Source organism: Telopea speciosissima, unplaced genomic scaffold, assembly GCF_018873765.1.
Source record: "Telopea speciosissima isolate NSW1024214 ecotype Mountain lineage unplaced genomic scaffold, Tspe_v1 Tspe_v1.0053, whole genome shotgun sequence".
In the NCBI taxonomy this organism is placed as follows: Eukaryota; Viridiplantae; Streptophyta; class Magnoliopsida; order Proteales; family Proteaceae; genus Telopea; species Telopea speciosissima.
Window position 1 is genome coordinate 135,001 of NW_025317389.1, and position 25,947 is coordinate 160,947.

General features: G+C 45.7%; 3 long non-coding RNA genes across 4 annotated transcripts in view; 2 read left to right on the forward strand and 1 right to left on the reverse strand.

The window, feature by feature from the left end:
- Positions 1-496, forward strand: part of LOC122647460 — a 1,301-nt gene extending 805 nt beyond the window's left edge. The window contains exon 2 of the long non-coding RNA XR_006330894.1: positions 1-496. This exon is cut by the window's left edge and continues 73 nt beyond it. This is a non-coding gene — a long non-coding RNA (uncharacterized LOC122647460).
- LOC122647462 overlaps positions 1-6,115 on the forward strand; it is a 9,108-nt gene extending 2,993 nt beyond the window's left edge. The window contains exon 3 of the long non-coding RNA XR_006330895.1: positions 6,105-6,115. This is a non-coding gene — a long non-coding RNA (uncharacterized LOC122647462). The remainder of the gene's footprint in view (positions 1-6,104) is intronic.
- Positions 1-18,033, reverse strand: part of LOC122647463 — an 18,431-nt gene extending 398 nt beyond the window's left edge. Inside the window, exons 1-3 of one of the 2 annotated variants that reach the window (XR_006330896.1) lie at positions 18,024-18,033; positions 17,239-17,245; positions 1-220 (exon numbers count right to left, since the gene is read on the reverse strand). The exon at positions 1-220 is cut by the window's left edge and continues 398 nt beyond it. This is a non-coding gene — a long non-coding RNA (uncharacterized LOC122647463). Of the gene's footprint in view, positions 221-16,438; positions 16,446-17,238; positions 17,246-17,978; positions 17,990-18,023 lie in introns of those variants that run through there. The other variant, XR_006330897.1, reaches the window with a different exon arrangement.
- Between the last annotated feature and the right edge of the window lie 7,914 nt (positions 18,034-25,947).

The window sequence follows — 25,947 nt, forward strand, 5'->3', positions numbered from 1 at the left end:
GACGTAAAACAAATAGTGGATTTGTTTTTGTCTTTTGTTGAATCTTTTTCACGGCTCGATAGATAATCTGATAAGCCAATGATTTTTTTTCGTGTTTCAGAATACGGTTAACCAACATGTTAACTAATCAATTACGATAAATTGGATCGGATTTTGTAGTTTTTTCTTCTGCAGTACCTCGACGTGACATGAGCGTGAAAGAGGTTCAAGAATCTATTTTCTTTTTAGAAGGGCTAAAATCACTTATTTTGGCTTTTTGACCCCATATTGTAGGGTGGATCTCGAAAGATATGAAACATCTCCCTCCAAGCCGTACATACGACTTTCATCAAATACGGCTTTCCACAGAATTCTATATGTATCTATGAGATCGAGTATGGAATTCTGTTTACTCACTTGAAATTGAGTATCCGTTTCCCTCCTTTTCCTCTTAGGATTGGAAATCTTGTATTTTACATATCCATACGATTGAGTCCTTAGGTTTCCGAAATAGTGTTAAAAGAAGTGCTTCGAATCATTGCTATTTTACTTGGTCCTCTTCCCCATTACTTAGAAAAAGTGAGCCACCGGTTCAAGTACAAGATACTATCATTACCGCCTGGACAATTAGACATCCAACCCGTAATCGCAATGACCCAATTGCAAGAGCGGCGCTCTACCAACTGAGCTATATCCCCCCGAGCCAAGTGGAGCATGCATGAAGGAGTCAAATGCTTCTTTGATTCTTTTCCCTGGCGCAGCTGGGCCATCCTGGACTTGAACCAGAGACCTCACCCGTGAAGTAAATCATCGCACCTATGATCCAACCAATTGGGAGAGAATCAATAGATTCTTTTTTGGGAGCGATTCATCCTTCCTGAACGCAGCAGGTCTTGTATATTTTGGACTCCGAAGAACCCTAACTTTGGAGATCTTATCAATCATGAAGAAGTCTACTCCTTCATTCTCAAGCACTTTGATCCAAATGCGGAAACCGTTCTCACTGGAAGATTCAAGCTCATTCCTCATGTTATCTCATACATAATCCAACACAATTTCATTCCTAGGAGAGGAGATAGAAGTAAGTGTTTAACAGCCCAAGCCTATCTCACTTATTGTGTTTACACAAACACCCCTATTTGCCTTCCCTATTTCATCATGAGATACATGGAGTCGTGTGCTCATCCTCGTAAGCACACCAACCTTCCTTATGGCCATCTTCTCACCCGTCTATTTCGGGCCCTTGATATTGATCTTGATCGTGAAGTGGAATCTACATCATCTTTTCTTCACATCACCCAAAATAGCTTTCATACTATTGATATTCCTCCTCCATTCGATGTCTTTGACAAAGCAAATGAAAATCTGGATGATGATGATGTGCCTCGTCCTCCTCCACAAGAACAACATGGATGGGCACTAGAAGAATTATAAGAATGGGTTTTAAATATGGATGATTACATGGATGAAACCAACACTTGAATCATGGAACTTGTGTTCGGGCAACAACAACTTCCAGAAGATGTCATATCCTTACGCCAAGAAGTCAAATCGGGCTTTGACTCCATAAATTCACCAAGATGGGATCCTCACCGTGATCCAAACATTATCTTTCAATCTTGGTTTTATGACACTTGACACACCGGGAGCTACTCCACTAGCCGTTCCTCCTCAAGGGTATCGACCACCATATTGAGCACCCTTTTCTGGTGAATCAAGCTCTATCCCTCCTATTCTACCATTTCAAAGGTTGCCTTCCCAAGATGAATTTGACCCAAATGTTCAAAATCCTTGACTTCTCTCTACCAACTTTTGGATAATGACAAAGGGGGAGAAATATTGGAAATGAAAATGGGTTGAAATGATTGTAATGGAATACTTTGAAACTTATGTAAAATGTAATGTGTTTATTTCAAGTTTAAGTTTTTGAATGATATGTGCAATTGAATGATATATTGAATGATATGTGCAATATGTGCAATTCTTTTTGAAATTTTAAAATTGCTTCATTATATTGTTTTTGTGGATTATTTGTCATCATAAAAAAGGGGGAGATTGTTGAGGAAATATCCTCATACTTTAACTCCATCACCTATCAAAGATGACACCACTGTTTTTATGATAACAAATAAATCGAATTATACTAACTTTTGTTTAAGATGCGTAGATAAGAGCATGATACCAAGTGAGGGGTTGCACTCAATTTAAGAGATTGATGCTCAAAGCAATTTGAACCTTTGTCCAATCTATCAGACAAGTTTTGAAGACAAAGATAAAGACAAGTTAGAGAAACTCACTTTGAAGACATTCATGTAAAGAAGTGAAGTTCAAGACTTGAAGAAGATTGAAGACTTAGAATTGTACTTTGTTGTAAAATCATATTTAAAGTCAAAATTGATGTAATACACACACACACACGGATACATTCATATAGAATGACTTTAGGAGGTTAAAATTAACCCAATTCATGTGACCAAACTCTTTTGAAAACCCCCAAGTTAGTCCAACAAAGGACTTAACTTATTTCAGCAGAAATTAGTTGATCTGACATACCAGATCATAAAACGGCATACTGGATCAGTTGTGGTCTCAGGAAAATGGCTGCAGTAGCCTTCCAGCATACCGGATCAAGATTTTATTTGTTTTACCCTAAACAGGCATACTAGATCATGATCAAGTATACCGGATCATGATATAACCGCTGGAAACATGACCATTGAAACAAAGGTTATTTTAAGAAGTTTGGTGAACCGGCATACTGGATTAGGAATCGGTATACCGGATTATGTCTGTCTAATGAATCTGATCTTACGATAGATTTCTAATTAGTTTGAGCCCCTACTATCACTTATGTCCCTCGCCAGATCGACAGAGCAGCCCTGCTCAAACTCATTCCTGAGTCCTGGATCACGGCTTATGAGTCTACTCATAACATCCCAGCTACTACTCCACCTCTGACGGCTACAAACCCTGTCTACAAGCCTCTTGAAGATGGCCGCACACTTGTCACCTATCCAAAGCCTGCAGACATGTGCTCTATGATCCCTACGGCATTCCCAGCCTGGATGGAGGACGTCGATGATCTCGAAGACGATCCCCCACCTCCCCCGTCTGTCCTTGACAACATGGGGCAGATGGCTACCAATTCCACAGTTGAAGCACAGCTTAACTGGCAGGCAAAAAATGCTTTGGTCCAGAACCAGTATCTGAACAAGCTTCTTTCCTACCAAGAGAACCATACTCTTGCATTCCGGCAGAATGAATCTGACATCCGTTACCTCAAAACACGGATTGAATCTCTCCACCAAGAGCTCATGACTATAGCTATGACGGTGAAAGATTCCTCATATGCCTCCTTTTATTCAGAGTTTTCATATATTGCGGAACTTATTTTCAATACAAAGCAGACAAACTGCTTAAATAGACAAACAAACATCTAATACAACAAACTAAACCAAGGTTACAAACCATAGTTACTTTAAGACTTTACAACAAACCACAGTTACTTGAAGACTTTACAACAAACCATAGTTACTTGAAGACTTTAAGACAAACCATAGTTACTTGAAGACTTTAAGACAAACCACAGTTACTTTAAGACTTTACAAACCAACCTGGTTGACAAATACAAATATAGGACAAAAGAGGAAAAGACAAGACAGAGCACTAGTCTGTGTCGAAGTCGGTGTCACTGGTGTAAGGGATGAACATATCCAATGCATTATCCACTTCGAACTCCAGGTGTTCGCTCATGATTCGCTGAATGACTGGGTGCTGTAATTCATTGTTGACTTCCCAAGCTGTGCGGGTGCTGTGGAGAAGGCAAGCTGGCAGGGTTGCAGGATCAACATGGTTGTAGGAGCACATGGTGGTCATGAAGGTGTACCATCGTTCTTTGTGAGCCTCGGAATCATCACGGTGAACAAAGAGATCTTTGGTACTGGTGCCATGGAGGGAAATGTTGTAGTCGGGTTCTCCTTCTTCTTCTTCTTCTTCCCAATTCTCAAGGACAAACAGTAAGTCTGGGGAGGAGTCATCATCAACAGAGTGGAGGGATTCAACATCTTCATTTGGATCATCAGTGATGGAAAAGGGGTCAAGCATATGCATCAATTTGGCTTGCTTAGCTTTGTCAGAGCAATTTCGAGCAAAGTGGCCAGTTTTTCCACACACATAGCATTTAGTAGAGGTCTTCTGCCGAAATTTCTTTCGTTTGAAGAACTTATATGGCTGTTGCTGAGACCGATGATGCTTACGTTTGAATCTATAAGATCTGTGATTTGCATTTGCATTTTTCCTGGGGATCTTTTCACGGGAACTGAGCCTAGAGAAGTGGGACTGCTTCTTGGATGGACAAGAACAGTCTCTGTCTCTGTCTTTGCACTTGATCTTAAGATGAGATGTGTCACAAGCATCAGTGAGTCTATGAGTGGTCTTTTCCCATTGCTTGAAGAATACTTGCTGATCACACAACTTTTGCAATGCACCAAGGATCTCTTGATAGAGACGACCGATAGGAGCTTGATCAATTTGGAGACCAAAATGGTGCAAGGATTTTATGGCCTCTTTTCCCAAAGGTTCGGGGAAAGAATTGAGGAACACTTGCTTCATATTTGGGTCATCCAATCCTCCAAGGATGTAAAACCGGTCCAACATCCGTGTATAGTGCTTAGCAAGATCAGTCTTCTGAAAAGAGCAACACTTCATCTGGAAGTACTCTTCTCGGGCCTTGAGTCTGCTGTTCTCAATGGGTCCAATCATCTCATTGTATAATTGAGCGATGAAGACATCAATAGGGATCTGAGTCCACTGGAGTTGCCGATAACCACTAAGGGCCATAAACCATTCTCTGAGGGTTCCATGGGTACGGGCCAAGAACTTGGTAATAAAGATTGCCTCGTGGCTCCAAAGAACTAACATTTCTGAGTGAGCCAAGCATGGAACTCCGAAATCCGCTCAGGCCATTTATGAAAGGGAGGCCATCAAAGGTGAAAAGCTGCTTGGGGTCCTGATTGGCAAAAGGACTAGGATGAGGTGCTTGAGGGGGAATATGAGGAGCTGCAGGGGCAGCTCTGGGATGGGGCTGCTGTGGTGCAGTATCAACCTCACTGTCGCTGCTATAGACAATGGGTTCAGTCGGAGCCTGAGAGGCATCTGGCGCCGGGGGATGAGTTTGGTAGGCAGGAAGAGGACTCTGGGAAATGGAAGAGTCGATGTCCGAGAAGGAGGTAACAGAGGCAACTTTGGCTATGGACAAGACAGGTATGGTCTTGGGTGGATTCAAGGTTAACTGAGTGAGGAACGTACTGAGGGTGGTAGTGTTTTCTGGAAGAGGAATAACAGGACAAGCTGAATCAGGGATATTAGGTTTTGATCTGGGAGGAACCCAAGGAACAAAACTAGGGGGTCCTATATGTTATTCAGATAAAGGTTGGAAAGTAGGTTGAACCATAGGTTTTTGCAAGGAAATAGGAGTAGGTTGGAAAACAGGTTGAGAAGTATGGGATCTCTTCGGTTTAGGGGATCTGGCTTTGAGAGAAGCTAGATGTCTCTGTTGGTCCTGTAACTCCTTAAACATAGCAGTGGGAAAACTATGTGGAGCTGTAAACTCATGGTAAACCAGGGTTGTGAATGATTCAGGGAAGAGAGTAGGGCTAGATGGAAATGGTTGAGTCTGGGCCACCCTAAGCTGTTCTTCCAACAGTTTCTTTTCCTTTTCTCGGCCAGAGATGAGAAAGGAGGCATATAAGGAATCTTTCACCGTCTCATGAGATCTTGGTGGAGAGATTCAATCCGTGTTTTGAGGTAACGGATGTCAGATTCATTCTGCCGGAATGCAAGAGTATGGTGCTCTTGGTAGGAAAGAAGCTTGTTCGAATCGGTTCGGACCAAAGCATTTTCTCGCTAGTTAAGCGTGCTTCAACTGTGGAATTGGTAGCCATCGCCCCATGTTGTCAAGGCAGACGGGGGAGTGACTTTTCATTTGTGGCGGCGACGATCAGCATCTTCATAGTCAGCAGTGGGAGGGAAATTCCTACTGATCCCTTATGAACTGGAAGCCATAAAACAAGGAATGGGCTGCTGGATCTGAGTCTGCCACAACATCAATGGGGGATCCGTTGGAGGGGAAGGCAGAGCCGGAGGTAATTCTGGTTTACAGTAGGGCGTGACCGGTGGAGGAGATTGAGCTGGTGGCGGAGAATAGCAACCTAAAGAACAGGGTTTGTGATTGCCATAGTCCACTATAAATTGGTATCTGCCACGATCTTCTCCAAGTGGTCCGACATTTGGATAGCCGGCTTGGTAGCGGAGCCATAAAGAATCTGACTGGCACTTTTTCTTCTTTGGCTGTGGAGGTGGAGGAGGTCGGGGATCGTCTTCGAGATCATCGACGTTGTCCATCTAGGCTGGGAATGCCGTAGGGATCATAGAGCACATGTCTGCAGGCTTTGGATAGGTGACAAGTGTGCGGCCATCTTCAAGAGGCTTGTAGACAGGGTTTGTAGCCGTCAGAGGTGGAGTAGCAGCTGGGATGTTATGAGTAGACTCATAAGCCGTGATCCAGGACTCAGGAATGAGTTTGAGCAGGGCTGCTCTGTCGATCTGGCGAGGGACATAAGTGATAGTAGGGATCCGGTCCTCTCCAATCTGAACGAACAGGGCTGCATCATTACTGGAGAATCCAGTATTTAGGTTCATGGCATGATTTTGGAGTCTGTAGCAGACCTGGTAATGAAGAGTGGCTGCTATCGCTGTCTCTTTCTGAGGCGCACCTGTCAATTGTATCAAAAACTGCCAAGCATCAGGCAGGTTCGGATCTTGCAGAGAAATGTTGTAGTTGGGATACACCGTGTAGAAGACAGTGCCATCGTTCAGAGTGGTCTGAACGTCCGTGATTGTTGCGTACGGGAAATTTTGGAACCTGGTGTCCAGAAGATTGAGGAGCATGGCTACTGGGAGACCTTTACGACCGTGGAAGGTAACAGCTATTTTGACGGCACCAAGATGGAGATGGGTGTAACCCAACTGGATCCACTGCCGGATCAGCTCAGAACTGATGGTGACAGGGAAATACTGCTCTTTACCACTAGCAGTGATCTGGTTCTGGGAAAATGGAGGAGCCTGGACGTACTCCTTTAGACCTTGCGTCGTTTTAGGAGATATGATCGTTCTGATCTTCCTGGTGACTGAGGTAGAAGACTGGGGGAAGACATCATAAGGGTTTATGATGGGGAAGTTGGTTGGGTGAATTTGTTGTTCAGCCGGGGTATAATTAAGTTCATATAAGTAATCTACCTTGGAGGCATGGGAAGATTTAAGAGTCACTGGAGCAGTAGGGGGTTGTAAACTCATGAGAGGAGGAGGGATGTCTTCCGTCCTTCAGAGATGCACCGGACTATTATCTGGTATGAGATGGAAACAGTAAACGTAGTGCATGGTGAACAATGTCCTTCTCTGACCAGACCGGAGGTAACCCGAGTGTGCCAGGATTTAGAGCGATCTCTGTCTGCAGACCCACACCTTACTCAAGGGACGTTACCAACCTGGTCGGAGAAGGCCACAGTACACCATACACACCCATTTCTGATGCAGAGGATCCGTCGAAGACGGCAACTGCAGAGCATACTTAGACGACATAAATAGTAATCATCATCACAAATAAGAGGCCAAGGAGCAGAGCTCCGTTGAACAGAAGGCAAAAGGGACTACTCACAAGGCTCTGATACCATATTCAGAGTTTTCATATATTGCGGAACTTATTTTCAATACAAAGCAGACGAACTGCTTAAATAGACAAACAAACATCTAATACAACAAACTAAACCAAGGTTACTAACCAAGGTTACAAACCATAGTTACTTTAAGACTTTACAACAAACCACAGTTACTTGAAGACTTTACAACAAACCATAGTTACTTGAAGACTTTAAGACAAACCATAGTTACTTGAAGACTTTAAGACAAACCACAGTTACTTTAAGACTTTACAAACCAACCCGGTTGACAAATACAAATACAGGACAAAAGAGGAAAAGACAAGACAAAGCACTAGTCTGTGTCGAAGTCGGTGTCACTGGTGTAAGGGATGAACATATCCAATGCATTATCCACTTCGAACTCCAGGTGTTCGCTCCTGATTCGCTGAATGACTGGGTGCTGTAATTCATTGTTGACTTCCCAAGCTATGCGGGTGATGTGGAGAAGGCAAGCTGGCAGGGTTGCAGGATCAACATGGTTGTAGGAGCACATGGTGGTCATGAAGGTGTACCATTGTTCTTTGTGAGCCTCGAAATCATCACGGTGAACAAAGAGATCTTCGGTACTGGTGCCATGGAGAGAGAAAGTTGGGTCATAGGCAATAAGATTGTGATCCAGGATGGGAGGTGTGACTAGGTGATGATGGATGAAATCAGGTGGTCGATGGAAAATATAAGTGACGAAGGGGTCGTCATCAAGAGCAGAGAGGGACAAAAGCCATTGAGGTATGGGAGCAAAGAGACGAAGAAAAAGGGCTAGACACTGAGGTCTATGAAGACGAAAGTAAACAGTGCCAATAGGATTAGAGAAGATGGTGGAGACTGTACTCAGATAGTGATAAACAGTATGACGGTTGAAGGTGAGAGCAACTGTGGAAGAAGAAGAAGAAGAAGGAGAACCCGACTCCGAGTCCGATGGATTTGACCCCATCTACCCGATAGCCCCTCCTTTGTTCCCTCCTAACCCTTCTAAGTCACCAGCTTTTGCCATCACCAAGACCCCACTTCCTCAAGCTAACCTCTCCATATTTCCTACCACATGGGACCGCCCTATCAAAGTTATTGGTTACTTTGATACAGGTTGTTCCACAACCATATTGGCTCCCCATATCCTTCCTCCGGAATGTTGGAAACCTCACAAACAGTTCTTCACTATGTGATGGTCAAACCTTTTGGTCAACCTCATCTCCAAACATCCTATCCGTTTCCAAATATTTCCCTCTCTTACCTTATGTCATACAGTTCTAGGATCCTCACTTCCTGGTCGTGATGCCCTTATTGGTTTTGACATCCTTTGTCAGTTACCCCATCTCCGATGGAGTATACATGGTCTCAGCCACAAGAAGCATTTCATCCCTTGGACAACTGTTCCTAATTTGCTACTAATCACTCCTATTGCAGATATTAAAGCACAATTGTTCCTCCGATGTGGTGCTGAGAATCATGCAGACTTCCTTACCAAGTGTGATCATCCCCTCCGGCAGAACCAGAAGTTCTTCATCCGGCTCCCTTTCAAAAAGAATGAGGATGCAAATCCTACCAAAGCTAGTCACTCTGGAATGAAGCCTGAACATCTCACCAGTGCACGACAAGAAGTTGCCCTCCTAGAAGCACAAGGCCTTATTGAGAAGACATCTTCCCCTTGGGCTTGTGAAGCCTTCTATGTGAACAAAAGAGCTGAACAGAAGCGTGGCAGACTCAGACTTGTAATCAATTATCAGCCCCTCAATGCATTTTTGGCTGACGACAAATTCCCATTACCTACAAGGCCTGCCCTTCTCCTCCAACTTTCTAAGGCGAAGATATTCAGCAAGTTTGATCTCAAAGCAGGATTTTGGCAGCTCGGAATTCATCCAGATGACAGGTCCAAAACCGGATTCTGTATTCCCGGTGGACACTTCCAGTGGACAGTTCTCCCTTTTGGTCTCAAGGTGGCTCCTTCCCTGTTCCAACAAGCTATGCTACAGATTTATGCTCCCATTCAAGAACATGCTTTGATCTATATAGACGACATACTCCTCTTCTCCAATACAGAAGAAGATCATGCTCTTCTCCTTCAGCAGTTCTTAGACATCACCATGGCCTATGGTATAATGCTCTCACCCACAAAGATGGAAATTACAGTCAATACTATTGACTTTCTCGGTGTTACTATATCTAAAGTACAATTCCAGCTACAGCCACATATTGGTCGTTCCCTCCTTGACTTCTCAGATGGCCCCATCACTCGGCAAGAGTTGCAGCAATTCCTCGGTATCATCAATTATATGACCGAGTTCTTACCACACCAGGTCCGGTTCACGCATCATCTTCACCGACTCCTCAGAAATGATGCACAACCCTGGTCTTTTGCTCATACCCAGGCAGTCAAAGATCTGAAAGCCCTGGCCCAGTCATTACCAACTCTACAAATCCCATCTATAGGACTTCGTATTCTACAGTCCGATGCCAGTGATACCCAATGGGGTGCAGTTCTACTTGAAGAATCTCCAGACAAGTTACGACGTGTATACGGATATCGTAGTGGCATGTTCAAACCAGCCGAACAACACTACCACTCCACATTCCAAGAGATTCTTGCAGTCCATCGTGGAATTGAGAAATTCCAGTTCTTCCTTATTGGCCATACATTCTAGATCGAGATGGACATGACCGCTTTCCCAAAGATGTTACAATTCAAGTAGAAGCAGGTCCCTGAATCTCAGCTACTTCGATGGGCACAGTGGTTCTCACAATGGTCTTTCACGGTTCATCACATCAAAGGCAAAGATAATGTCCTTGCCGATTTCCTCTCGAGGACCAGGAAGAATTGTGAGTAGTCCCTTTTTCCTTCTGTTCAATGGAGCTCTGCTCCTTGGCCTCTTATCTGTGATGATGATTACTATTTATGTCGCCTAAGTATGCTCTGCAGTTGCCGTCTTCGGCGGATCCTCTGCATCAGAAATGGGTGTGTATGGTGTACTGTGGCCTTCTCCGACCAGGTTGGTAACGTCCCTTGAGTAAGGTGTGGGTCTGTAGACAGAGATCGCTCTAAATCCCGGCACACTCGGGTTACCTCCGGTCTGGTCAGAGAAGGACATTGTTCACCATGCACTACGTTTACTGTTTCCATCTCATAACAGATAATAGTCCGGTGCATCTTTGAAGGAGGGAAGACATCCCTCCTCCTCTCATGAGTTTACAACCCCCTACTGCTCCAGTGACTCTTAAATCTTCCCATGCCTCCAAGGTAGATTACTTATATGAACTTAATTATACCCCGGCTGAACAACAAATTCACCCAACCAACTTCCCCATCATAAACCCTTATGATGTCTTCCCCCAGTCTTCTACCTCAGTCACCAGGAAGATCAGGACGATCATATCTCCTAAAAAGACGCAAGGTCTAAAGGAGTACGTCCAGGCTCCTCCTTTTTCCCAGAACCAGATCACTACTAGTGGTAAAGAGCAGTATTTCCCTGTGACCATCAGTTCCGAGCCGATCCAGCAGTGGATCCAGTTGGGTTACACCCATCTCCATCTTGGTGCCGTCAAAATAGCCGTTACCTTCCACGGTCGTAAAGGTCTCCCAGTAGCTATACGCCTCAATCTTCTGGACACCAGGTTCCGGAATTTCCCGCATGCAACAATCACGGACGTTCAAACTACTCTAAACGATGGCACTGTCTTCTACACGGTGTATCCCAACTACAACATTTCTCTGCAAGATCCGAACCTTCCTGATGCTTGGCAGTTTCTGATACAATTGACAGGTGCGCCTCAGAAAGAGACAGCGATAGCAGCCACTCTTCATTACCAGGTCTGCTACAGACTCCAAAATCATGCCATGAACCTAGATATTGGATTCTCCAGTAATGATGCAGCCCTGTTCGTTCAGATTGGAGAGGACCGGATCCCTACTATCACTTATGTCCCTCGCCAGATCGACAGAGCAGCCCTGCTCAAACTCATTCCTGAGTCCTGGATCACGGCTTATGAGTCTACTCATAACATCCCAGCTGCTACTCCACCTCTTACGGCTACAAACCCTGTCTACAAGCCTCTTGAAGATGGCCACACACTTGTCACCTATCCAAAGCCTGTAGACATGTGCTCTATGATCCCTACGGCATTCCTGGCCTGGATGGACGACGTCGATGATCTCGAAGACGATCCCCCACCTCCTCCACCTCCACAGCCAAAGAAGAAAAAGCGCCAGTCAGATTCTTTATGGCTCCGCTACCAAGCCGGCTGTCCAAATGTCGGACCACTTGGAGAAGATCGTGGCAGATACCAATTTATAGTGGACTATGGCAATCACAAACCCTGTTCTTTAGGTTGCTGTTCTCCGCCACCAGCTCAATCTCCTCCACCGGTCACGCCCTACTGTAAACCAGAATTACCTCCGGCTCCGCCTTCCCCTCCAACGGATCCCCCGTTGATGTTGTGGCAGACTCAGATCCAGCAGCCAATTCCTTATTTTATGGCTTCCAGTTCAGAAGGGATCAGCAGGAATTTCCCTCCCACTGCTGACTATGAAGATGCTGATCGTCGCCGCCACAAATGGAAAGTCACTCCCCCGTCTGTCCTTGACAACATGGGGCAGATGGCTACCAATTCCACAGTTGAAGCACAGCTTAACTGGCAGGCAGAAAATGCTTTGGTCCAGAACCAGTATCTGAACAAGCTTCTTTCCTACCAAGAGCACCATACTCTTGCATTCCGGCAGAATGAATCTGACATCCGTTACCTCAAAACACGGATTGAATCTCTCCACCAAGAGCTCATGACTATAGCTATGACGGTGAAAGATTCCTCATATGCCTCCTTTCTCATCTCTGGCCGAGAAAAGGAAAAGAAACTGTTGGAAGAATAGCTTAGGATGGCCCAGACTCAACCATTTCCATCTAGCCCTACTCTCTTCCCTGAATCATTCACAACCCCGGTTTACCATGAGTTTACAGCTCCACATAGTTTTCCCACTGCTATGTTTAAGGAGTTACAGGACCAACAGAGACATCTAGCTTCTCTCAAAGGCAGATCCCCTAAACCGAAGAGATCCCATACTTCTCAACCTGTTTTCCAACCTACTCCTATTTCCTTGTAAAAACCTATGGTTCAACCTACTTTCCAACCTTTATCTGAACAACATATAGGACCCCCTAGTTTTGTTCCTTGGGTTCCTCTCAGATCAAAACCTGATATCCCTGATTCAGCTTGTCCTGTTATTCCTCTTCCAGAAAACACTAACACCCTCAGTACGTTCCTCACTCAGTTAACCTTGAATCCACCCAAGACCATACCTGTCTTGTCCATAGCCAAAGTTGCCTCTGTTACCTCCTTCTCGGACACCGACTCTTCCATTTCCCAGAGTCCTCTTCCTGCCTACCAAACTCATCCCCCGGCCCCAGATGCCTCTCAGGCTCCAACTGAACCCATTGTCTATAGCAGCGACAGTGAGGTTGATCTCGCACCACAGCCCCATCCCGAGCCGCCCCGCAGCTCCTCATATTCCCCCTCAAGCACCTCATCCTAGTCCATTTGCCAATCAGGACCCCAAGCAGCTTTTCACCTTTGATGGACTCCCTTTTCATAAATGTCCTGAGCAAATTTCGGAGTTCCATGCTTGGCTCACTGCAGAAATGTTAGTTGCTGGAGCCACAGACGGTACTGTTATTACCAAGTTCTTGGCCCGTACCCATGGAACCCTCAGAGAATGGTTTATGGCCCTTGGTGGTTATCGGCAACTCCAGTGGACTCAGATCCCTATTGATGTCTTCATCGCTCAATTATACAATGAGATGATTGGACCCATTGAGAACAACAGACTCAAGGCCCGAGAAGAGTACTTCCAGATGAAGTGTTGCTCTTTTCAGAAGACTGATCTTGCTAAGCACTATACACGGATGTTGGACCGGTTTTACATCCTTGGAGGATTGGATGACCCAAATATGAAGCAAGTGTTCCTCAATTCTTTCCCCGAACCTTTGGGAAAAGAGGCCATAAAATCCTTGCACCATTTTGGTCTCCAAATTGATCAAGCTCCTATCGGTCGTCTCTATCAAGAGATCCTTGGTGCATTGCAAAAGTTGTGTGATCAGCAAGTATTCTTCAAGCAATGGGAAAAGACCACTCATAGACTCACTGATGCTTGTGACACATCTCATCTTAAGATCAAGTACAAAGACAGAGACAGAGACTCTTCTTGTCCATCCAAGAAGCAGTCCCACTTCTCTAGGCTCAGTTCCCGTGAAAAGATCCCCAGGAAAAATGCAAATGCAAATCACAGATCTTATAGATTCAAACGTAAGCATCATCGGTCTCAGCAACAGCCATATAAGTTCTTCAAACGAAAGAAATTTTGATAGAAGACCTCTACTAAATGCTATGCGTGTGGAAAAATTGACCACTTTGCTCGAAATTGCCCTGACAAAGCTAAGCAAGCCAAATTGATGCATATGCTTGCCCCCTTTTCCATCACTGATCCAAATGCAGATGTTGAATCCCTCTACTCTGTTGATGATGACTTCTCCCCGGACTTACTGTTTGTCCTTGAGAATTGGGAAGAAGAAGAAGAAGAAGAAGGAGAACCCGACTCCGAGTCCGATGGATTTGACCCCATCTACCCGATAGCCCCTCCTTTGTTCCCTCCTAACCCTTCTAAGTCACCAGCTTTTGCCATCACCAAGACCCCACTTCCTCAAGCTAACCTCTCCATATTTCCTACCACATGGGACCGCCCTATCAAAGTTATTGGTTACTTTGATACAGGTTGTTCCACAACCATATTGGCTCCCCATATCCTTCCTCCGGAATGTTGGAAACCTCACAAACAGTTCTTCACTGTAGCTGATGGTCAAACCTTTTCGGTCAACCTCATCTCCAAACATCCTATCCGTTTCCAAATATTTCCCTCTCTTACCTTATGTCATACTGTTCTAGGATCCTCACTTCCTGGTCGTGATGCCCTTATTGGTTTTGACATCCTTTGTCAGGTTACCCCATCTCCGATGGAGTATACATGGTCTCAGCCACAAGAAGCATTTCATCCCTTGGACAACTGTTCCTAATTTGCTACTAATCACTCCTATTGCAGATATTAAAGCACAATTGTTCCTCCGATGTGGTGCTGAGAATCATGCAGACTTCCTTACCAAGTGTGATCATCCCCTCTGGCAAAACCAGAAGTTCTTCATCCGGCTCCCTTTAAAAAAGAATGAGGATGCAAATCCTACCAAAGCTAGTCACTATGGAATGAAGCCTGAACATCTCACCAGTGCACGACAAGAAGTTGCCCTCCTAGAAGCACAAGGCCTTATTGAGAAGACATCTTCCCCTTGGGCTTGTGAAGCCTTCTATGTGAACAAAAGAGCTGAACAGAAGCGTGGCAGACTCAGACTTGTAATCAACTATCAGCCCCTCAATGCATTTCTGGCTGACGATAAATTCCCATTACCTACAAGGCCTGCCCTTCTCCTCCAACTTTCTAAGGTGAAGATATTCAGCAAGTTTGATCTCAAAGCGGGATTTTGGCAGCTCAAAATTCATCCAGATGACAGGTCCAAAACCGGATTCGTATTCCCGGTGGACACTTCCAGTGGGCAGTTCTCCCTTTTGGTCTCAAGGTGGCTCCTTCCCTGTTCCAACAAGCTATGCTACAGATTTATGCTCTCATTCAAGAACATGCTTTGATCTATATAGACGACATACTCCTCTTCTCCAATACAGAAGAAGATCATGCTCTTCTCCTTCAGCAGTTCTTAGACATCACCATGGCCTATGGTATAATGCTCTCACCCACAAAGATGAAAATTACAGTCAACACTATTGACTTTCTCGGTGTTACTATATCTAAAGGACAATTCCAGCTATAGCCACATATTGGTCGTTCCCTCCTCGACTTCTCAGATGGCCGCTTCACTCGGCAAGAGTTTCAGCAATTCCTCGGTATCATGAATTATATGACCGAGTTCTTACCACACCAGGTCCGGTTCACGCATCATCTTCACCGACTCCTCAGAAAGGATGCACCACCCTGGTCTTTTGCCCATACCCAGGCAGTCAAAGATCTGAAAGCCCTGACCCAGTCATTACCAACTCTACAAATCCCATCTATAGGACTTCGTATTCTACAGTCCGATGCCAGTGATATCCAATGGGGTGCAGTTCTACTTGAAGAATCTCCAGACAAGTTACGACGTGTATGCGGATACCGTAGTGGCATTTTCAAACCAGCCGAACAACACTACCACTCCACATTCAAAGAGATTCTTGTAGTCCGTCGTGGAATTGAGAAATTCCAGTTCTTCCTTATTGGCCATACATTCCAGATCGAGATATACATGACCGCTTTCCCAAAGATGTTACAGTTCAAGCAGAAGCAGCTCCCTGAATCTCAGCTACTTCGATGGGCATAGTGGTTCTCACAATGGTCTTTCACGGTTCGTCACATCAAAGGCAAAGATAATGTCCTTGCCGATTTCCTCTCAAGGACCAGGAAGAATTGTGAGTAGTCCCTTTTTCCTTCTGTTCAACGGAGCTTTGCTCCTTGGCCTCTTATCTGTAATGATGATTACTATTTATGTCGCCTAAGTATGCTCTGCAGTTGCCGTCTTCGGCGGATCCTCCGCATCAGAAATGGGTGTGTATGGTGTACTGTGGCCTTCTCCGACCAGGTTGGTAACGTCCCTTGAGTAAGGTGTGGGTCTGCAGACAGAGATCACTCTAAATCTCGGCGCACTCGGGTTACCTCCAGTCTGGTCAGAGAAGGGCATTGTTCACCATGCACTACGTTTACTGTTTCCATCTCATACCAGATAATAGTCCAGTGCATCTCTGAAGGACGGAAGACATCTCTCCTCTCATGAGTTTACAACCCCCTACTGCTCCAGTGACTCTTAAATCTTCCCATGCCTCCAAGGTAGATTACTTATATGAACTTAATTATACCCCGGCTGAACAACAAATTCACCCAACCAACTTCCCCATCATAAACCCTTATGATGTCTTCCCCCAGTCTTCTACCTCAGTCACCAGGAAGATCAGGATGATCATATCTCCTATAAAGACGCAAGGTCTAAAGGAGTACGTCCAGGCTCCTCCTTTTTCCCAGAACCAGATCACTGCTAGTGGTAAAGAGTAGTATTTCCCTGTGACCATCAGTTCTGAGTTGATCTAGCAGTGGATCCAGTTGGGTTACACCCATCTCCATCTTGGTGCCGTCAAAATAGCCGTTACCTTCCACGGTCGTAAAGGTCTCCCAGTAGCCATGCACCTCAATCTTCTGGACACCAGGTTTCGGAATTTCCCGCATGCAACAATCACGGACATTCAGACCACTCTGAACGATGGCACTGTCTTCTACACGGTGTATCCCAACTTCAACATTTCTCTGCAAGATCCAAACCTGCCTGATGCTTGGCAGTTTCTGATACAATTGACAGGTGCGCCTCAGAAAGAGAGAACGATAGCAGCCACTCTTCATTACCAGGTCTGCTACAGACTCCAAAATCATGCCATGAACCTAAATACTGGATTCTCCAGTAATGATGCAGCCCTGTTCGTTCAGATTGGAGAGGACCGGATCCCTACTATCACTTATGTCCCTCGCCAGATCGACAGAGCAGCCCTGCTCAAACTCATTCCTGAGTCCTGGATCACGGCTTATGAGTCTACTCATAACATCCCAGCTGCTACTCCACCTCTGACGGCTACAAACCCTGTCTACAAGCCTCTTGAAGATGGCCGCACACTTGTCACCTATCCAAAGCCTGCAGACATGTGTTCTATGATCCCTACGGCATTCCCAGCCTGGATGGACGACGTCGATGATCTCGAAGACGATCCCCCACCTCCTCCACCTCCATGCCAAAGAAGAAAAAGCGCCCCGATTCTTTATGGCTCCGCTACCAAGCCGGCTGTCCAAATGTCGGACCACTTGGAGAAGATCGTGGCAGATACCAATTTATAGTGGACTATGGCAATCACAAACCCCGTTCTTTAGGTTGCTGTTCTCCGCCACCAGCTCAATCTCCTCCACCGGTCACGCCCTACTATAAACCAGAATTACCTCCGGCTCCGCCTTCCCCTCCAACGGATCCCCCATTAATGTTGTGGCAGACTCAGATCCAACAGCCCATTCCTTGTTTTATGGCTTCCAGTTCAGAAGGGATCAGCAGGAATTTCCCTCCCACTGCTGACTATGAAGATGCTGATCGTCGCCGCCACAAATGGAAAGCCACTCCCCCGTCTATCCTTGACAACATGGGGCAGATGGCTACCAATTCCACAGTTGAAGCACAGCTTAACTGGCAGGCAGAAAATGCTTTGGTCAAGAACCAGTATCTGAACAAGCTTCTTTTCTACAAAGAGCACCATACTCTTGCATTCCGGCAGAATGAATCTGACATCCGTTACCTCAAAACACGGATTGAATCTCTCCACCAAGAGCTCATGACTATAGCTATGACGGTGAAAGATTCCTCATATGCCTCCTTTCTCATCTCTGGCCGAGAAAAGGAAAAGAAACTGTTGGAAGAACAGCTTAGGATGGCCCAGACTCAACCATTTCCATCTAGCCCTACTCTCTTCCCTGAATCATTCACAACCCCGGTTTACCATGAGTTTACAGCTCCACATAGTTTTCCCACTGCTATGTTTAAGGAGTTACAGGACCAACAGAGACATCTAGCTTCTCTCAAAGGCAGATCCCCTAAACCGAAGAGATCCCATACTTCTCAACCTGTTTTCCAACCTACTCCTATTTCCTTGTAAAAACCTATGGTTCAACCTACTTTCCAACCTTTATCTGAACAACATATAGGACCCCCTAGTTTTGTTCCTTGGGTTCCTCTCAGATCAAAACCTGATATCCCTGATTCAGCTTGTCCTGTTATTCCTCTTCCAGAAAACACTAACACCCTCAGTACGTTCCTCACTCAGTTAACCTTGAATCCACCCAAGACCATACCTGTCTTGTCCATAGCCAAAGTTGCCTCTGTTACCTCCTTCTCGGACACCGACTCTTCCATTTCCCAGAGTCCTCTTCTTGCCTACCAAACTCATCCCCCGGCGCCAGATGCCTCTCAGGCTCCGACTGAACCCATTGTCTATAGCAGCGACAGTGAGGTTGATACTGCACCACAGCAGCCCCATCCCAGAGCCGCCCCTGCAGCTCCTCATATTCCCCCTCAAGCACCTCATCCTAGTCCATTTGCCAATCAGGACCCCAAGCAGCTTTTCACCTTTGATGGACTCCCTTTTCATAAATGTCTTGAGCAAATTTCGGAGTTCCATGCTTGGCTCACTGTAGAAATGTTAGTTGCTGGAGCCACAGACGGTACTGTTATTACCAAGTTCTTGGCCCGTACCCATGGAACCCTCAGAGAATGGTTTATGGCCCTTGGTGGTTATCGGCAACTCCAGTGGACTCAGATCCCTATTGATGTCTTCATCGCTCAATTATACAATGAGATGATTGGACCCATTGAGAACAACAGACTCAAGGCCCGAGAAGAGTACTTCCAGATGAAGTGTTGCTCTTTTCAGAAGACTGATCTTGCTAAGCACTATACACGGATGTTGGACCGGTTTTACATCCTTGGAGGATTGGATGACCCAAATATGAAGCAAGTGTTCCTCAATTCTTTCCCCGAACCTTTGGGAAAAGAGGCCATAAAATCCTTGCACCATTTTGGTCTCCAAATTGATCAAGCTCCTATCGGTCGTCTCTATCAAGAGATCCTTGGTGCATTGCAAAAGTTGTGTGATCAGCAAGTATTCTTCAAGCAATGGGAAAAGACCACTCATAGACTCACTGATGCTTGTGATACATCTCATCTTAAGATCAAGTACAAAGACAGAGACAGAGACTCTTCTTGTCCATCCAAGAAGCAGTCCCACTTCTCTAGGCTCAGTTCCCGTGAAAAGATCCCCAGGAAAAATGCAAATGCAAATCACAGATCTTATAGATTCAAACGTAAGCATCATCAGTTTCAGCAACAGCCATATAAGTTCTTCAAACGAAAGAAATTTTGGCAGAAGACCTCTACTAAATGCTATGCGTGTGGAAAAATTGGCCACTTTGCTCGAAATTGCCCTGACAAAGCTAAGCAAGCCAAATTGATGCATATGCTTGCCCCCTTTTCCATCACTGATGATCCAAATGCAGATGTTGAATCCCTCTACTCTGTTGATGATGACTTCTCCCCGGACTTACTGTTTGTCCTTGAGAATTGGGAAGAAGAAGAAGAAGAAGAAGGAGAACCCGACTCCGAGTCCGATGGATTTGACCCCATCTACCCGATAGCCCCTCCTTTGTTCCCTCCTAACCCTTCTAAGTCACCAGCTTTTGCCATCACCAAGACCCCACTTCCTCAAGCTAACCTCTCCATATTTCCTACCACATGGGACCGCCCTATCAAAGTTATTGGTTACTTTGATACAGGTTGTTCCACAACCATATTGGCTCCCCATATCCTTCCTCCGGAATGTTGGAAACCTCACAAACAGTTCTTCACTGCAGCTGATGGTCAAACCTTTTCGGTCAACCTCATCTCCAAACATCCTATCCGTTTCCAAATATTTCCCTCTCTTACCTTATGTCATACAGTTCTAGGATCCTCACTTCCTGGTCGTGATGCCCTTATTGGTTTTGACATCCTTTGTCAGTTACCCCATCTCCGATGGAGTATACATGGTCTCAGCCACAAGAAGCATTTCATCCCTTGGACAACTGTTCCTAATTTGCTACTAATCACTCCTATTGCAGATATTAAAGCACAATTGTTCCTCCGATGTGGTGCTGAGAATCATGCAGACTTCCTTACCAAGTGTGATCATCCCCTCTGGCAAAACCAGAAGTTCTTCATCCGGCTCCCTTTAAAAAAGAATGAGGATGCAAATCCTACCAAAGCTAGTCACTATGGAATGAAGCCTGAACATCTCACCAGTGCACGACAAGAAGTTTCCCTCCTAGAAGCACAAGGCCTTATTGAGAAGACATCTTCCCCTTGGGCTTGTGAAGCCTTCTATGTGAACAAAAGAGCTGAACAGAAGCGTGGCAGACTCAGACTTGTAATCAACTATCAGCCCCTCAATGCATTTCTGGCTGACGATAAATTCCCATTACCTACAAGGCCTGCCCTTCTCCTCCAACTTTCTAAGGTGAAGATATTCAGCAAGTTTGATCTCAAAGCAGGATTTTGGCAGCTCAAAATTCATCCAGATGACAGGTCCAAAACCGGATTCTGTATTCCCGGTGGACACTTCCAGTGGACAGTTCTCCCTTTTGGTCTCAAGGTGGCTCCTTCCCTGTTCCAACAAGCTATGCTACTGATTTATGCTCCCATTCAAGAACATGCTTTGATCTATATAGACGACATACTCCTCTTCTCCAATACGAGAAGAAGATCATGCTCTTCTCCTTGAGCGAGTTCTTAGACATCACCATGGCCTATGGTATAATGCTCTCACCCACAAAGATGAAAATTACAGTCAACACTATTGACTTTCTCGGTGTTACTATATCTAAAGGACAATTCCAGCTATAGCCACATATTGGCCGTTCCCTCCTCGACTTCTCAGATGGCCCCTTCACTCGGTAAGAGTTGCAGCAATTCCTCGGTATCATGAATTATAAGACCGAGTTCTTACCACACCAGGTCCGGTTCACGCATCATCTTCACCGACTCCTCAGAAAGGATGCACCACCCTGGTCTTTTGCCCATACCCAGGCAGTCAAAGATCTGAAAGCCCTGAGCCAGTCATTACCAACTCTACAAATCCCATCTATAGGACTTCGTATTCTACGATCCGATGCGGTGATATCCAATGGGGTGCGGTTCTACTTGAAGAATCTCCGGACAATTTACGGCGTGTATGCGGATACCGTAGTGGCATGTTCAAACCAGCCGAACAACACTACCACTCCACATTCAAAGAGATTCTTGCAGTCCGTCGTGGAATTGAGAAATTCCAGTTCTTCCTTATTGGCCATACATTCCAGATCGAGATATACATGACCGCTTTCCCAAAGATGTTACAGTTCAAGCAGAAGCAGCTCCCTGAATCTCAGCTACTTCGATGGGCATAGTGGTTCTCACAATGGTCTTTCACGGTTCGTCACATCAAAGGCAAAGATAATGTCCTTGCCGATTTCCTCTCAAGGACCAGGAAGAATTGTGAGTAGTCCCTTTTTCCTTCTGTTCAACGGAGCTTTGCTCCTTGGCCTCTTATCTGTAATGATGATTACTATTTATGTCGCCTAAGTATGCTCTGCAGTTGCCGTCTTCGGCGGATCCTCCGCATCAGAAATGGGTGTGTATGGTGTACTGTGGCCTTCTCCGACCAGGTTGGTAACGTCCCTTGAGTAAGGTGTGGGTCTGCAGACAGAGATCACTCTAAATCTCGGCGCACTCGGGTTACCTCCGGTCTGGTCAGAGAAGGACATTGTTCACCATGCACTACGTTTACTGTTTCCATCTCATACCAGATAATAGTCCAGTGCATCTCTGAAGGACGGAAGACATCTCTCCTCTCATGAGTTTACAACCCCTCTGCTTCCAAGTGACTCTTAAATCTTCCCATGCCTCCAAGGTAGATTACTTATATGAACTTAATTATACCCCGGCTGAACAACAAATTCACCCAACCAACTTCCCCATCATAAACCCTTATGATGTCTTCCCCCAGTCTTCTACCTCGGTCACTAGGAAGATCGGGATGATCATATCTCCTATAAAGACGCAAGGTCTAAAGGAGTACGTCCAGGCTCCTCCTTTTTCCCGGAACAGATCACTGCTAGTGGTAAAGAGTAGTATTTCCCTATGACCATCGTTCGAGTTGATCTAGCAATGGATCCGGTTGGGTTACACCCATCTCCATCTTGGTGCCGTCAAAATAGCCGTTACCTTCCACGGTCGTAAAGGTCTCCCAGTAGCCATGCACCTCAATCTTCTGGACACCAGGTTTCGGAATTTCCCGCATGCAACAATCACGGACATTCAGACCACTCTGAACGATGGCACTGTCTTCTACACGGTGTATCCCAACTTCAACATTTCTCTGCAAGATCCAAACCTGCCTGATGCTTGGCAGTTTCTGATACAATTGACAGGTGCGCCTCAGAAAGAGAGAACGATAGCAGCCACTCTTCATTACCAGGTCTGCTACAGACTCCAAAATCATGCCATGAACCTAAATACTGGATTCTCCAGTAATGATGCAGCCCTGTTCGTTCAGATTGGAGAGGACCGGATCCCTACTATCACTTATGTCCCTCGCCGGATCGCAGAGCGACCTGCTCAAACTCATTCTGAGTCCTGGATCACGGCTTATGAGTCTACTCATAACATCCCAGCTACTACTCCACCTCTGACGGCTACAAACCCTGTCTACAAGCCTCTTGAAGATGGCCGCACACTTGTCACCTATCCAAAGCCTGCAGACATGTGTTCTATGATCCCTACGGCATTCCCAGCCTGGATGGACGACGTCGATGATCTCGAAGACGATCCCCCACCTCCTCCACCTCCACAGCCAAAGAAGAAAAAGCGCCAGTCAGATTCTTTATGGCTCCGCTACCAAGCCGGCTGTCCAAATGTCGGACCACTTGGAGAAGATCGTGGCAGATACCAATTTATAGTGGACTATGGCAATCACAAACCCCGTTCTTTAGGTTGCTGTTCTCCGCCACCAGCTCAATCTCCTCCACCGGTCACGCCCTACTATAAACCAGAATTACCTCCGGCTCCGCCTTCCCCTCCAACGGATCCCCCATTAATGTTGTGGCAGACTCAGATCCAACAGCCCATTCCTTGTTTTATGGCTTCCAGTTCAGAAGGGATCAGCAGGAATTTCCCTCCCACTGCTGACTATGAAGATGCTGATCGTCGCCGCCACAAATGGAAAGCCACTCCCCTGTCCCCGTCTATCCTTGACAACATGGGGCAGATGGCTACCAATTCCACAATTGAAGCACAGCTTAACTGGCAGGCAAAAAATGCTTTGGTCAAGAACCAGTATCTGAACAAGCTTCTTTTCTACCAAGAGCACCATACTCTTGCATTCCGGCAGAATGAATCTGACATCCGTTACCTCAAAACACGGATTGAATCTCTCCACCAAGAGCTCATGACTATAGCTATGACGGTGAAAGATTCCTCATATGCCTCCTTTCTCATCTCTGGCCGAGAAAAGGAAAAGAAACTGTTGGAAGAACAGCTTAGGATGGCCAGACTCAACCATTTCCATCTAGCCCTACTCTCTTCCCCTGAATCATTCACAACCCCGGTTTACCATGAGTTTACTGACTCCACATAGTTTTCCCCTTTGCTATGTTTAAGGAGTTACAGGACCAACAGAGACATCTAGCTTCTCTCAAAGGCGGATCCCCTAAACCGAAGAGATCCCATACTTCTCAACCTGTTTTCCAACCTACTCCTATTTCCTTGCAAAAACCTATGGTTCAACCTACTTTCCAACCTTTATCTGAACAACATACAGGACCCCCTAGTTTTGTTCCTTGGGTTCCTCTCAGATCAAAACCTGATATCCCTGATTCAGCTTGTCCTGTTATTCCTCTTCCAGAAAACACTAACACCCTCAGTACGTTCCTCACTCAGTTAACCTTGAATCCACCCAAGACCATACCTGTCTTGTCCATAGCCAAAGTTGCCTCTGTTACCTCCTTCTCGGACACCGACTCTTCCATTTCCCAGAGTCCTCTTCCTGCCTACCAAACTCATCCCCCGGCGCCAGATGCCTCTCAGGCTCCGACTGAACCCATTGTCTATAGCAGCGACAGTGAGGTTGATACTGCACCACAGCAGCCCCATCCCAGAGCCGCCCCTGCAGCTCCTCATATTCCCCCTCAAGCACCTCATCCTAGTCCATTTGCCAATCGGGACCCCAAGCACTTTTCACCTTTGATGGACTCCTTTTCATAAATGTCACGAGCAAATTTCGGAGTTCCATGCTTGGCTCACTGCAGAAATGTTAGTTCTTTGGAGCCACGACGGCATCGTTGTTACCAAGTTCTTGGCCCGTACCCATGGAACCCTCAGAGAATGGTTTATGGCCCTTGGTGGTTATCGGCAACTCCAGTGGACTCAGATCCCTATTGATGTCTTCATCGCTCAATTATACAATGAGATGATTGGACCCATTGAGAACAACAGACTCAAGGCCCGAGAAGAGTACTTCCAGATGAAGTGTTGCTCTTTTTAGAAGACTGATCTTGCTAAGCACTATACACGGATGTTGGACCGGTTTTACATCCTTGGAGGATTGGATGACCCAAATATGAAGCAAGTGTTCCTCAATTCTTTCCCCGAACCTTTGGGAAAAGAGGCCATAAAATCCTTGCACCATTTTGGTCTCCAAATTGATCAAGCTCCTATCGGTCGTCTCTATCAAGAGATCCTTGGTGCATTGCAAAAATTGTGTGATCAGCAAGTATTCTTCAAGCAATGGGAAAAGACCACTCATAGACTCACTGATGCTTGTGACACATCTCATCTTAAGATCAAGTGCAAAGACAGAGACAGAGACTCTTCTTGTCCATCCAAGAAGCAGTCCCACTTCTCTAGGCTCAGTTCCCGTGAAAAGATCCCCAGGAAAAATGCAAATGCAAATCACAGAACTTATAGATTCAAACGTAAGCACCATCGGTCTCAGCAACAGCCATATAAGTTCTTCAAACGAAAGAAATTTCGGCAGAAGACCTCTACTAAATGCTATGCGTGTGGAAAAATTGGCCACTTTGCTCGAAATTGCCCTGACAAAGCTAAGCAAGCCAAATTGATGCATATGCTTGCCCCCTTTTCCATCATTGATAATCCAAATACAGATGTTGAATCCCTCTACTCTGTTGATGATGACTTCTCCCCGGACTTACTGTTTGTCCTTGAGAATTGGGAAGAAGAAGAAGAAGAAGAAGGAGAACTCGACTCCGAGTCCGATGGATTTGACCCCATCTACCCGATAGCCCCTCCTTTGTTCGCTCCTAACCCTTCTAAGTCACCAGCTTTTGCCATCACCAAGACCCCACTTCCACAAGCTAACCTCTCCATATTTCCTACCACATGGGACCGCCCTATCAAAGTTATTGGTTACTTTGATACAGGTTGTTCCACAACCATATTGGCTCCCCATATCCTTCCTCCGGAATGTTGGAAACCTCACAAACAGTTCTTCACTGCAGCTGATGGTCAAACCTTTTCGGTCAACCTCA